General features: G+C 39.8%; 1 long non-coding RNA gene across 1 annotated transcript; it reads right to left on the reverse strand.

Moving 5' to 3' along the window:
• Positions 1 to 282: 282 nt before the first annotated feature.
• Positions 283 to 9,934, reverse strand: LOC141980588 (uncharacterized). The gene is made up of 2 exons (XR_012637581.1): positions 9,613 to 9,934; positions 283 to 4,061 (listed from the first exon to the last, which is right to left on the reverse strand). It is a non-coding gene; the product is annotated as an uncharacterized LOC141980588 (long non-coding RNA).
• Between the last annotated feature and the right edge of the window lie 2,598 nt (positions 9,935 to 12,532).

The raw sequence follows: 12,532 nt of genomic DNA on the forward strand, positions 1-12,532 counted from the left end.
CCATCTAACTTAGTATCGTTTATTCTGACAGTGGCCAATGCCAGGTACTTTCTGAGGGAATGAACAGAACAGGTAATCATCAACTGATCCAGCCCCTGTCGACCATTCAAACCAGTTTGAGATGCTTGGGCTACATCCCTTTGATACAATCTTTTTTCCTGCTTGGGATGCAGGCTTCAGATAGTTCTGTAACTTTGACTTCAAGTAATTCTAAGCCTCCTCCACATTCAGATCCTTGAGTTCTCCCCAACAAAGCTATTCCTTGAGCAGGAAAATGTATTGTAGCTTCAATATTTGTGAACAAGAAGTCTGTTCTAGTTTATTTCTCCAGCAGTCTTTTTTTTTTTTTTTTTTAAGGAGGACTCTGAGGGAGACGCATCTTTTTGTGTGGATACTCTTACATAGTTATGCACAAGCTTAACTATAGGTCCGTGAGTAGTACCATTAAAGTTTATGAACCTTTCATATACCATTTCTCTCCTCACACTCACATCACTAAGGACTTGTCTACTCACAGAAGTTGCACCAGTCTAGCTAGAGGTAAGATGTTCACCCAATGCAACTGAAATAATGAAACTTTCTGTGTGGATACTCTTACATTTGTTTTAAACCTGGCTTATATTGGTTTCGCTTCGCCCTGTGATTTAAATAATTGGTTTAGCTTGCCTTATTTAAATTACAGAGGCACGCTAAACCAACATAAACCTAGTTTAAACCAATGTAAGAAAGCTAGTTCATTTTAACATCACATCTTTATTTTACTGTAACTTGTGAGAGTTTGTAAGTAGACCAGGACTGCAGGGTACGCATCACATATGGTCTGTCTGTCAGCTGGTTTATATTTCTCTCAGCCATTCCTTAAAAAGTAATTCAATTGTAAACCAACTAGAATGATCAGTGCTACGCTCACAACTGTCACCTTCTGCAGTAGCTAATCCCACTGTGGCTGTATTTTTCCTCAGAACACTGCAGTTGATTTCTACTGTAGAAAAATAGAGGAAATAATGCTAATAGCTGGATAATGATTCAGTGTTTGGGTGCCACTCCACTCATTTGGGGAGAGCTCTCTCTCATAAGTTTCATATGTGCTACTGAAAATAGTAAAATACACTGTAGCTCTCAGTTGCAGATCAGATCTGCTGTTCTGCTCTCTTTACAGGATGCAGCTGCTACCCTCAGCTCAGCTCTTTCAGAAAGGGATTAGTGGTATACAGTAGCCTACACAGAGTCCCTACCACCCAGAGAGATGCTCCCAGCTGCAAGCCAGAAACATGCAGTCTTTTCCCTGTCACCCTTTGGCGCTGTCCAATGCCTCTTACCCAACCTCAGTAAATATTAGTCTTAATCAGGGTGAACCCAAGCCCAGTCATTATCCAGATCTTGCCCAGGTGGTTCCCAAAAGGGTGATCTCCAAAACAGCAGCCTGAAGTACAAACTCAGACAAGTTCTATTCCAAATTATCCACAGCTAATATGTAAATGAAGTACAGCCTCGCTGAGTAGACTCCCCTTAGTCTTCAACAGCTGAGAGCTCACTCAGTTACTTCCCCCTTTTCTCCTAGGCGTCACTCCACAGGGCTGCTTATAACTACATCAGTCATTGCTGTTATGCAATGTTGTAGCCCTGTTGGTCCCAGAATATTAGAGACAAGGTGGGTGAGGTAATATCTTTTATTGGGCCAACTTCTGGTGGTGAGAGACACAAGCTTTTGAGCTTACACAGAGCTCTTCTTCAGATATTACCTCACACATCTTGTCTCTCTAAAAACAACATCAGACAGTTAAGCAGAGGGCATCTACATTTCTCGATGATATTGTTAGATTATGTTTGTGTTTATTGCTTCTTCAATAAAATCTAAATATGCTGCAACCATCTTGGGGCACATTCTGCTCTCAGTTATGCCACCAGTGCAACCTCATTCTCTTCAGGGGAATTGCACAAATGTTAATGAAAGTATTGGGTTGCCCGAATTCTCTTCGGTAATCAATACAATGAATTTCCCAAAATGGCATTTGCATGGATTATATGAGTACTGACAAAAATCAGTGTATTACTAAAACCCCAAAAGGAAAAACTATCCTCTTTATCACACAGTTGCTCTGAACCGTTTGACAGAATTTAACAGGAATGTAGCTGCACAGATGTTTCAGTGACAGGATCATTTAAATCCTGTATAACACGAATAAGTCAGTAATATTCAGTCAACTTTAGATTTATGCGGGTGTATCCAACAGTAGAATAAGACACCAGGGAAGCACTTCCAGCTAGGAGGGAAAAAGCAAGAGGGGAGCAGACAAGATGGTACTTCTGTTGGGGCTATAGGCCAATGTAGGATTTCCAAACAAATAGATAATTTTTCACCAGAAGCTGGGAAAGGGAAAGGATCAGCCTACAGTCTTCAGCTTTTATCAAATCTTTACCCAAATAAGAACATAAGAATGGGCATGATGGGTCAGACCAAAGGTCCATCTAGCCCAGTTTGTGTTAAACCTGCTGCCTATTAATTTAATTGGGTAAGCCCTAGTACATGTATTATGTGAAGGGGTAAATAACATTTCCTTTTTCACTTTCTCCACACCATTCACAATTTTACAGACTTCTTTCATATCTCCTCATAGTCATGTCTTTTCCAAGCTGAGAAGTCCTACTTTTTAATCTCTCCTCATACAGAAGCTGTTCCATATCCCTAATCATTTTTGTTATTCTCTGTACCTTTTCCAATTCTAATACATATTTTTTGAGATGGCATGACCAAAACTGCATGCAATATTAAAGGTGTGAGTATACCATAGATTTATATAGCGGCATTATGATATTTTCTGTCTTACTATCTATCCCTCTTCTAATGTTTCCTAACATTCTGTTAGCTTTTTTGACTGTCACAGTATATTGAGCAGATGTTTTCAGAGAACTATCCACAATGATTCCAAGATCTTTCTTGAGTGGCAATAGCAATTTAGACCCCGTCATTTTGTATTTACAGTTGGGATTATGTTTTCCAATGTGCCTCGCTTTACCTTTTGTAAAAATTGAATTTCATCTGCCATTTTGTTGTCCAGTCACCCAGCTGTGAGAACTTTGTAACTCCTTGCAGTCTGCTTTGGACTTAACTATATTGAGTAGTTTTGTACTGTCTTTGTCACCTCACTGTTTACCCTTTTTTTCAGATCATTTATGAATATGTTGAACAGCACTGGTCCCAGTACAGACCCTTGGTAAACCACTGTTTACCTCTCTCCATTCTGAAAACTGACCATTTATTCCTACTCTTTGTTTTCTGTCTTTTAACAAGTTACTGATCCATGAGAAGACCTTTCCTCTTATCCCAACAACCTACTTTGCTTAAGAGCCTTTGGTGAGGGACCTTGGCAAAGGCTTTCTGAAAGTATAAGTACACTAAATCCACTGGATCACCAAATAGATAAATATGGATTTAGGAACCTAACTTTAGGCATTCCTCTTTGAAAGATGTTGGTCCATGTGCTCTATGTTCATGATCCTCTACTACCATGCACAAAGGAGAAACATTCACTCCACAGCAGCAACCCACCAATATCTATTGGTATTCTTCTGACCAATATATTTAAAGCTCAATTTATCAGACATTGTTTAAGAAAATAAAATTTCTGGTCAGTACTTTAATGTACCATGATTAGTGGAGGTGATTTTATCATGCAACTGTTCCATAACCTAAACGGTTCGGCAAGGTTTATGTCTGCTTAAAATCTTTACACCATTAAGGTAATAACTCTCAAAAATTAGATCCTAAGTGTCTAAACTTGGCTATGATCAGATCACACAAATTTCATTTATGTGTCTTTTTTATATAAGAATTTAAGTATTTTAACAGGTCTTTTTTTCTGTTACAAGACACTCGGTGCAAACTGGCCTTGGTCCATTAAAATTCAGAGATGAAGAGCTGGCCCAGAGATTATAATCGCGTTTCTGTCGCAGGGTGCATCACTCACCGCCGGACTGGTGCCTCCTCCAGGTACTCTGGGATTAGCTTGAGGCCAGTCTGTTTCAGTTGAGTATTCACACTTTACTTTAATCAAACAACACTGAGATGAATTTATAATAAAACGAAGAATAAATTTATTAATAGAACAGAGATTTAAGGTGATACTAAGCAGAAATAATAGCAAAAGAAATGCTTACAAATAAAGCAAAAGTATAATAATGTTTTCTAGTGACTAAAACTTAATTCAACAGGCTACAATCTTTGTCTAAGACCGTTTTCTCACCTACAGCCATGTCTTAGCATCAGCAACCCACATGGCTTTCACAGATGAAGAGTGCTTACCTCTTTGTTCCCTCAGTGATGAATAACAAAATGTCCTTTGCTTCTCCTTATATTCCCCAAGTTCATTGTCTTTGTCTCAAGAGTCAGGATGACCCCTGGGGTTCAGACTGCAGAGTGTCCTCTAGTATGCTGATGTCACGCTGTTTCTTCATCCTCCTGATAACTTGGTTTTACCTCAGATGCAAATAAATTTGTCTCTGGTATCACCATGTTCAGTTTACATTAGAGACCCAGGCAAATCAACATTCCTTTGTCTAGGGCAAACTTGTTTGCCAACTCTGCCCCCAAAACACATTTTAGGAACATATTTCCAGCACACAAGAACTCTTTACATACCATCCATATATACATCACATAAGGGTATTAATGACCCATGTGTCACCACCTTTCATCTGATACTTCACATGACACTCTACAGATAAATACTATGGCAGCAATGTGTTAGGTGTAGTGACTATGCCAGGCCTGGTAGGAGTTGTTGTTACATGGCAGTGGTGAACCCTTTGCACTGGGTGGCTCTTAGGGTCACAGTGACATTCTACAATAACTTACATGATAATGGGCTTTTCATGGTAGTGGACAGGATAACAAGATCAAATGGTTGGAAGTTGAAGCTAGACAAATTTGGACTGGAAATAAGGAGCAAATTTTGAACAGTGGGAGTAATTAACCATGTGAACAATTTACCAAGAGTTGTGATGGATTCTTCATCACTAGCAATTTTTAAATTGATATTGGATGTAGCAATGTTGCAAGTTTGGGGATGTTGTAACACAAACTGTCTGGGAACACACACAGTACAAACACACATACTGTCTAGGAATTTTCTCAGAACCTACAAGTAAATTCATGAATTGCATTAAAGTTAATTAAATGAGTCCTTGAAGAATGTTATCATTCTGTGTTGGTCTTTTAGTCCCAAATGATCTCACTAATGAGTTTTCAAACTTTGAGTATAGTTAACTACACTGAAATATCATGCATGGGATAGATATACTGGTTTATTTTATTTAATATTAAAAACCCAAGCACGTTAAGGTACTGGAATGCATAGTTAAGGCCCAAACCCCCTTAAGTCTGCCTTTTTGTGACTGACTCTTTCTTGGGACATTCAGGACTATGTCACCTTGTTACCCCTTTGTCTTAGCAAAAGAGGGATTTGTTGGTGCTAAACTGTGTGACAGTTCCTTGCCACCCATGCTTGTTAGCCAGTCCAACACGTTCCTTAGGACTCTGACAGTCCTAATTTTGCCTTGCAGGTTAACCTTTGGTGTACTTCAGCTCCCAATCTCTCCAGAAGTATCTCCCTTCAGCAGCCACTCTGTTCCTGGATGCTCATAAAAATTACTAAGTCTGCTGTCCCCATTCTGCACTGGTATGAGTAACTATGCTAGATGCTGGTCAATAGAGACTCAAAGTCTCTTCCCTCAGTTACTTCAGTGGGTATACTTCAATAAGAAAAAGCAATAAAATGATCCTATAAGTAATCTCTGAGTCTATTTATAAAGTACAAATATATTTTGTATATAAAGTATAGAATCTAGTCAGGCAAACAATTCAAACGTTCACACAATCCCTGATGTTGATTGTAGAGGGAAGAATGGTTGTGTGATTAAAGCACAGGATTGCTGTTTTGTTTACTAATATTTATATAGTTTCACAGGTGGTGCTTTATAGGCAGATTAATATAAGGTCCCTGTTCTAAATGTCTTAGTCTATAAGCCCAGGCCAGTAAACCCTCCCTCCTTGCACTGAAGTCAAGGGGAGTTGCAGGATCGGACCTTAAATGTTTCTGGGACATGACAATAATGGCAAAAAGATACGCACTTTTTGTTGTGAGATATAGAAGATTTGTAACACGAAGCATTCTAAGAGAGAATTGCATCTGTCACTGGCTGCTGTTGTGAAATTGAAGGGATTTCCTTTGGAAAATAAGTTATTTACAAGCTCAGAATTTGCTAGGTTCAAAGTTTAAAAAAATAAAAAATAGAAGCGTTTCCAATTCTCGAAGGCTTTTACCTATTTATTATCATATAATACCAGTAAACCTTACAAAGAATAAGAGCAACTTATTGTAGTAGTCTCACAGAAAACTTTTTATAAAGCTATGGTTTAAGAATTGACTGCATATAATGAAAATATTGAACATCTCTGGAATGAGTGTTCCACATGAAAGAAATCCCAGAGATGGGTTGGATGAATCCTCTCGCTGCAAGTTCAAACCTGATCACATGCATCATAAAAGGGAGACCGTGTTTTCACCAGGATGTTCAAAAGAAAGAATTGACTTGCTCATGTAATGCTTTAAATCCCCTACTAGAAAATCTTAAAAGATTAACTAGTGACTTCATGTTTTGGGTGAGATGAAGGAATGAACATTCTTCTAAGGAAACTGAAAACTTTCATTGTAGTACTTGAAAGGATCCCTGAAGGGTCCTATAGATGTTCATCTACTTATAAACCATGAAACTGACAGGTCACTAGCCACTGGCTTTGCAGGGTTAGGAGCTCAGTGGTTGAGTTCATTGCTCCATTAGCATGGGATGAGGGAGAATTTCTTTTTGCCCTTGCCCCCTAGTTCTCACTGGTATAAATCTTGGCTGTTCAAACTGCTCTGGGGATTAGAGCTGGGTGAAATTTTTTATTTTATTTAAAAAACTAAACTTAAAAATGCTCAATCTAAACAAAACATTTTAGCTTTGGATTGAACAAAATGTTTTGTTCAAGCCAAAAGAAATGTTTTCCATTTTTTTGGAATTGCCAGTGGACTAAAGAATCTGTTGTTTGTCCAGGACTACTGGGGATATCGCTTTGTCTTTAAGGCTATTAGTGAACTCTAGATATGTGCATTTTGATTCCTCCTCTTGCTTATGTAAGGCCTGGAAAACTCTTGTAGACTTCAGGGGGACAAAGATTAATCCAACAGTTAATGCAGTCAAGTGTTTTGAGATACCTAAGTATGAAAACGGAGCTGTATTTACAACTAAATTCTACAAACTTCTAAAAAGGAACTTATGCAATAGCAGGCAAACAATCTACACTGAAAATAAATGCTCCATTTCAGACTTCAGGTAATGGAATGCCTGATAGCCCACTATTCATGGTAATTAACTCATGTAGGGTCATAGAGAAGAGAGGAAAAATAGGTAAAACTCTGTATGGTAACATACAAACTTTTGTGACAATTATAGTTGCAGCAGGGCACACTTCATCCACCCAAAATCTTAAAACCTGGAAATAAGTTAAGAAGTAAGTCTCCTGCATTCTTTGCCATCTTAACATTATGTACAGCACTGTCAATAACACACTTCAATGCTCCATAGGGCTTTCACTTCCATCTCTAACAGATACCAAAAAAGTAAGGTGTACCCCAGCTTCATTACACTGCAAGTTTAACACCAAACCTTAATGATGACCTCAGATCTTCTTGTAGCAACAAATTGACACATCAGACTGTTGCACATTGCCTGCATTTGGGAAATTAATCTGCTTTAACGTTGCTGATATCACCTTGTGTGGTATCAAGAGCATTGTAGGCAATGTAAAAGGGGCAAAGAATTCAGGAAACTTTTCCTTAAACAACTACTTCTCCATACTTCTAAGGCTTCAGATGGGGTGAGGAGTGTCCTGCTGCAACCTTAACTGTCACTTAAACTGAGGGCTTTTTTTGTGTTAATTTCCTAGTTTCATATCCAGAGCTGCTGTACTTCAGTGGGTAGCTCCTTAGGGCCAGGGAGGACTATACCACCCGGGGAAACAGAGGAAAACACTGCTGCTGAAGTCATTGTTAAAGACCTTCTTAAAGGGCCTGTGAAGCTGGAGCATGTCAAAGAAAAGTCCTTGTTTATATTTTAGCATTGCTTAAAAGTTTTTGAAACAATATGGCAAGAACAAACTCTCCATATTTAGCAATGATGTAATTTATCAAAGGAATTCCTGAAGGAGCCTGTGTCATGCTGTCTTTTAGTTCTTTCTTGCCATTTCCCTATAGGGGAATCAGTGATTTTTAGAGTCTTCTTCCAAAACATATGATTGGATGCTTGGCTATCATGCAAATTGGTCTCACTCCAAGGTCCACTGATATCTAGGGTTGCCAGATGTCTGGTTTTCAACTGGAACGCCCGGTCAAAAAGGGACCCTGGCGGCTCCGGTCACTACAAAATGGGATCTTAGTTAATGACTGAAGTTTCAAGATAATACTGCAGTAATGAATATATTTTAGCTGTTTAAAAATAGTCAAAATTGTAGATGTACATACTACTATGTATAACTAATACTTTAGTAATCAGCATATGAAAAGCAACATGTGGAGCAAAGTAGAGAGCCCAGAGTATTTCAGATTTCTTGCAAAAGGGGTCTGAAAAAAACAATCCAGTGAAAAAGTGGTGACTTTTGAATTCCTAATATTTGTTCAGTATCAACTTATTTTTCATCAAACCACAATGAAAAAAATAAAATATTATCCAAAGTTCACATTCTGTCTTATTTTCCCCATATTGTTAGCTTATTCACAAACTATAGGGTTAAAGAGCCCATTAAACTTAAATTTTAAAACAATCCTATTATACTAATCTATATACCAGCAAGGAGGAAGATAAAATATTTTGAAGTAAGGCAGTTGAGGAAAATAAAGATAAAGGAAACATTATTGTACCAATTTCACCAAATGGTTAATAACCCATTTTCTATGATAAATGTCTTAAGAGAGTCCTGCCTTCCAGATCAACTCTACTATGTTTTAAATCTTCCCTAACTTTATCTCTAGCATATAAATTATGCATACAACTTGTCTGTAGGTCTGGGGATTTTTCATTATTAAATCATGAGCTTTTTTCCCTTAAGATCAGTTTCTTCCTCCATTGAGTTTGTGATGAATTCTGTTCATTGCACACTCGGGCTCTTTATTTTTGTGTCTAGTTCATTTGGCCCATGGAGAATTTTTTTTAACACTTGAGACTTTCTCAGCATGCCTATCTTATAATTTTTTCACTAATGTTGGCTTCATTTTTTTTTTTTCATCAGGAATCTCTCTTTCTAGGACTTACCCCTACCCCATATCGGTTGCCTTCTCTGCTCTTGGCTATAGAGATAATGTATTCCATGCAAACCTAGGGAAGAGAAAGTGCCACTTTGTATAGCCAGCATGCACGCATGTTACCTGGGGTTCTTTCAACCCAAAGCTCTGGGTAACTTTCCTCCATGCGAGGGGGTGTCAAGAAATAAATCAATGGAGACATGGCTGTCCGACTGATAGATGGCTGGCACAAACAGAGCAATACAAGAGTGCTCTCACTTAAAGTTATACTTACACTTGTCTGCAACAGGTTAGTAAAACACCCCAAAAATGCCAAATTCATATTTACTCAGGCTCTTGAGGAGGTCTCAAGTGGATAATTGCAAGCATCCAGTGTCTGTCCGTCTGCCAGGGAACTTGAGATTTGTCCAAATGTCCATCCAGCTCAGATTTCTTCCTCTTTTTATATCCAACTGGTTAGTATTACATAGCTTCTGCTCAGCAGTTTTGTTAATGAACAAGCTAAGTTAAGAGTGGAGACTTTGAGCCTGTAAGGTGGGCAATTTTCCATCCGTCAGGCACAGGAACTTTCCATCAGTTAACCAGCTGTATAGCAATAGTTAACTATTGTCAGACTTTCCATCTTGCAAGAACCACGTGCTTCAGAAAAATAACTCAAGTCGCAAAGGCAGAGCGTCCTGTTTACTCCTTGAGGTCATTCACTTCACCCTCCCCTCCTAGTCTGCTGGTTGTGCTAAGGTTTCTGAAAGGCTTCCTTTTAGCTGCTTTAGGCAATAAGCATAACAACTAGTATTCCAACTGCTGGCAGTGGTTTATACATGTTACTGGTCTCTGGGCTATCAAAAACCTGCTCCTACAGCCACGTCTAGAATAACAGATGCAGTTCTAGTCTTTTCTATTTAGAAAGGGCATTGGAAAAAGTAGAGAAAACAAAAGGATTCCAAAAATGTCATAAGGAACCACAGCCTGCTCCTCTGTTCTCGTTGCTTCATTCTGCATTGGTGGGGCAAAGCAGCCATAAATCTGACTGACAGATCTGGCTCCTGAGAACTCCTCCTCTATCATCAGATGACGCAGGGCCTCTGGTGTGGCTCATATACTACCTCTTCTGGATATCCTACGTGGATATCTGGGTGACTAGGAGAAAGGGAGGAGAGGTGTCTGCAAAATCCAAATACTAGAGCTGTGCAAATAGCTGGGTTTTTTTTCATTCACTGGCAGGTCTGAAAGTCTTTTTTTAAAAGTTTCAGGTCAATCCATAACCAACATTTTTCAGAATTTTTGGCAAATAAAATGTCAGAAAAAATTAGATCCCGAAACTAAATGTTTCATTCCAATTTTGGGCATTTTTATCCTTTTTGTGGTAAAAGCAAATGAAATATAGAAACAAAGGTTTCACACAATAGGGAGGAGGAGGTGGTTCCCCCGACACTCCAGGGGTTAGGGTACTTAATGGAAAGAGGGGAAACCTGAGTTCCATTCCCAACTCTGAAGAAACATTTTGAACCCCCATCCAGGCTGAGTATCCTAACCACCACCAGGCAATTGGATGTTTTGGGGTGGGTCTCTCTTAATCTCTTATGTAAAAGCTGTTCCACTTTATATCAAATACTTAAGTCTTCATTAGGCCAGAAAGAGTGAGAATGACTCTAGAGCCTGTTGATTAGGGCACCCACATCAGAATGGGGACACTCAGGTTCCAGTCCTTGCTCCCATGAACATTTAGTTAATTACACAAAGTGGAATAGATTCATTAGGAAAGAGTGAGACCCAGAATAGTCATTATCTTGGTGATTAGGGCATTAACCTGAAAAGGGGGAGATGTCCCAGAGTCCCACACATTTCATGTGAGTGCCCTAGCTACTGGGCTGTGGTGTATAAGTGGACCTCCTCCTCCACCTTGGTTTTGTGAATTTACCCCAATGGTTTTGAAACATTTTTTTGACTAAAACAATTTGCCAAAATTGAGACATATTTACAAAAAATGTTTTGGTCTACTCACATCTGCATTTTTTGGCAAAAAAAAGTTTTGATTGTTATTTCACCCAGCTCTACCAAATTGCCAGTTACCAGATTTAGCCTTTTGCAAAGGCTTTGGGAGTATATCCAGGAGAGCCACGAATGCCAGGGCAAAGTAATCCTTTCACATGCTTGCTTTTAAACCATGTATAGTATTTTAAAAGGTACATTCACCGGAGGTCCCTTCTCCGCCTGCTGGGTCCAGGAGGCAGCCTTGGGTGGGTACGGGGGGTAATGGCTCCAGGTCCAGGGTGAGAAACAGTTCCTGGCTGTCGGGAAAACCGGTTTCTCCGCTTGCTTGCTGTGAGCTATCTACAACCTCCTCCTCATCATCATCTTCTTCGTCCCCAAAACCTGCTTCCGTATTGCCTCCATCTCCATTGAAGGAGTCAAACAACACGGCTGGGGTAGTGGTGGCTGAACCCCCTAAAATGGCATGCAGCTCATCATAGAAGCGGCATGTTTGGGGCTCTGACCCGGAGCGGCCGTTCGCCTCTCTGGTTTTCTGGTAGGCTTGCCTCAGCTCCTTCAGTTTCACGCGGCACTGCTTCGGGTCCCTGTTATGGCCTCTGTCCTTCATGCCCTGGGAGATTTTGACAAAGGTTTTGGTATTTTGAAAACTGGAACGGAGTTCTGATAGCACGGATTCCTCTCCCCATACAGCGATCAGATCCCGTACCTCCCGTTCGGTCCATGCTGGAGCTCTTTTGCGATTCTGGGACTCCATCATGGTCACCTCTGCTGATGAGCTCTGCATGGTCACCTGCAGCTTGCCACGCTGGCCAAACAGGAAATGAGATTCAAAAGTTCGCAGTTCTTTTCCTGTCTACCTGGCCAGTGCATCTGAGTTGAGAGTGCTGTCCAGAGCGGTCAAAATGGAGCACTCTGGGATAGCTCCCGGAGGCCAATACCGTCAAATTGTGTCCACAGTACCCCAAATTCGAGCCGGCAAGGCCGATTTAAGCGCTAATCCACTTGTCAGGGGTGGAGTAAGGAAATCGATTTTAAGAGCCCTTTAAGTCGAAATAAAGGGCTTTATTGTGTGGACGGGTGCAGGTTTACATCGATTTAATGCTGCTAAATTCGACCTAAAGTCCTAGTGTAGACCAGGGCACAGAGATGTGAATAAACATCTGAAAGTGATGCCATGGTCTCTGTGAAGGAAAAATTCTCTG

This window comes from Natator depressus, chromosome 1 (assembly GCF_965152275.1).
Source record: "Natator depressus isolate rNatDep1 chromosome 1, rNatDep2.hap1, whole genome shotgun sequence".
Taxonomy (NCBI): domain Eukaryota; kingdom Metazoa; phylum Chordata; order Testudines; family Cheloniidae; genus Natator; species Natator depressus.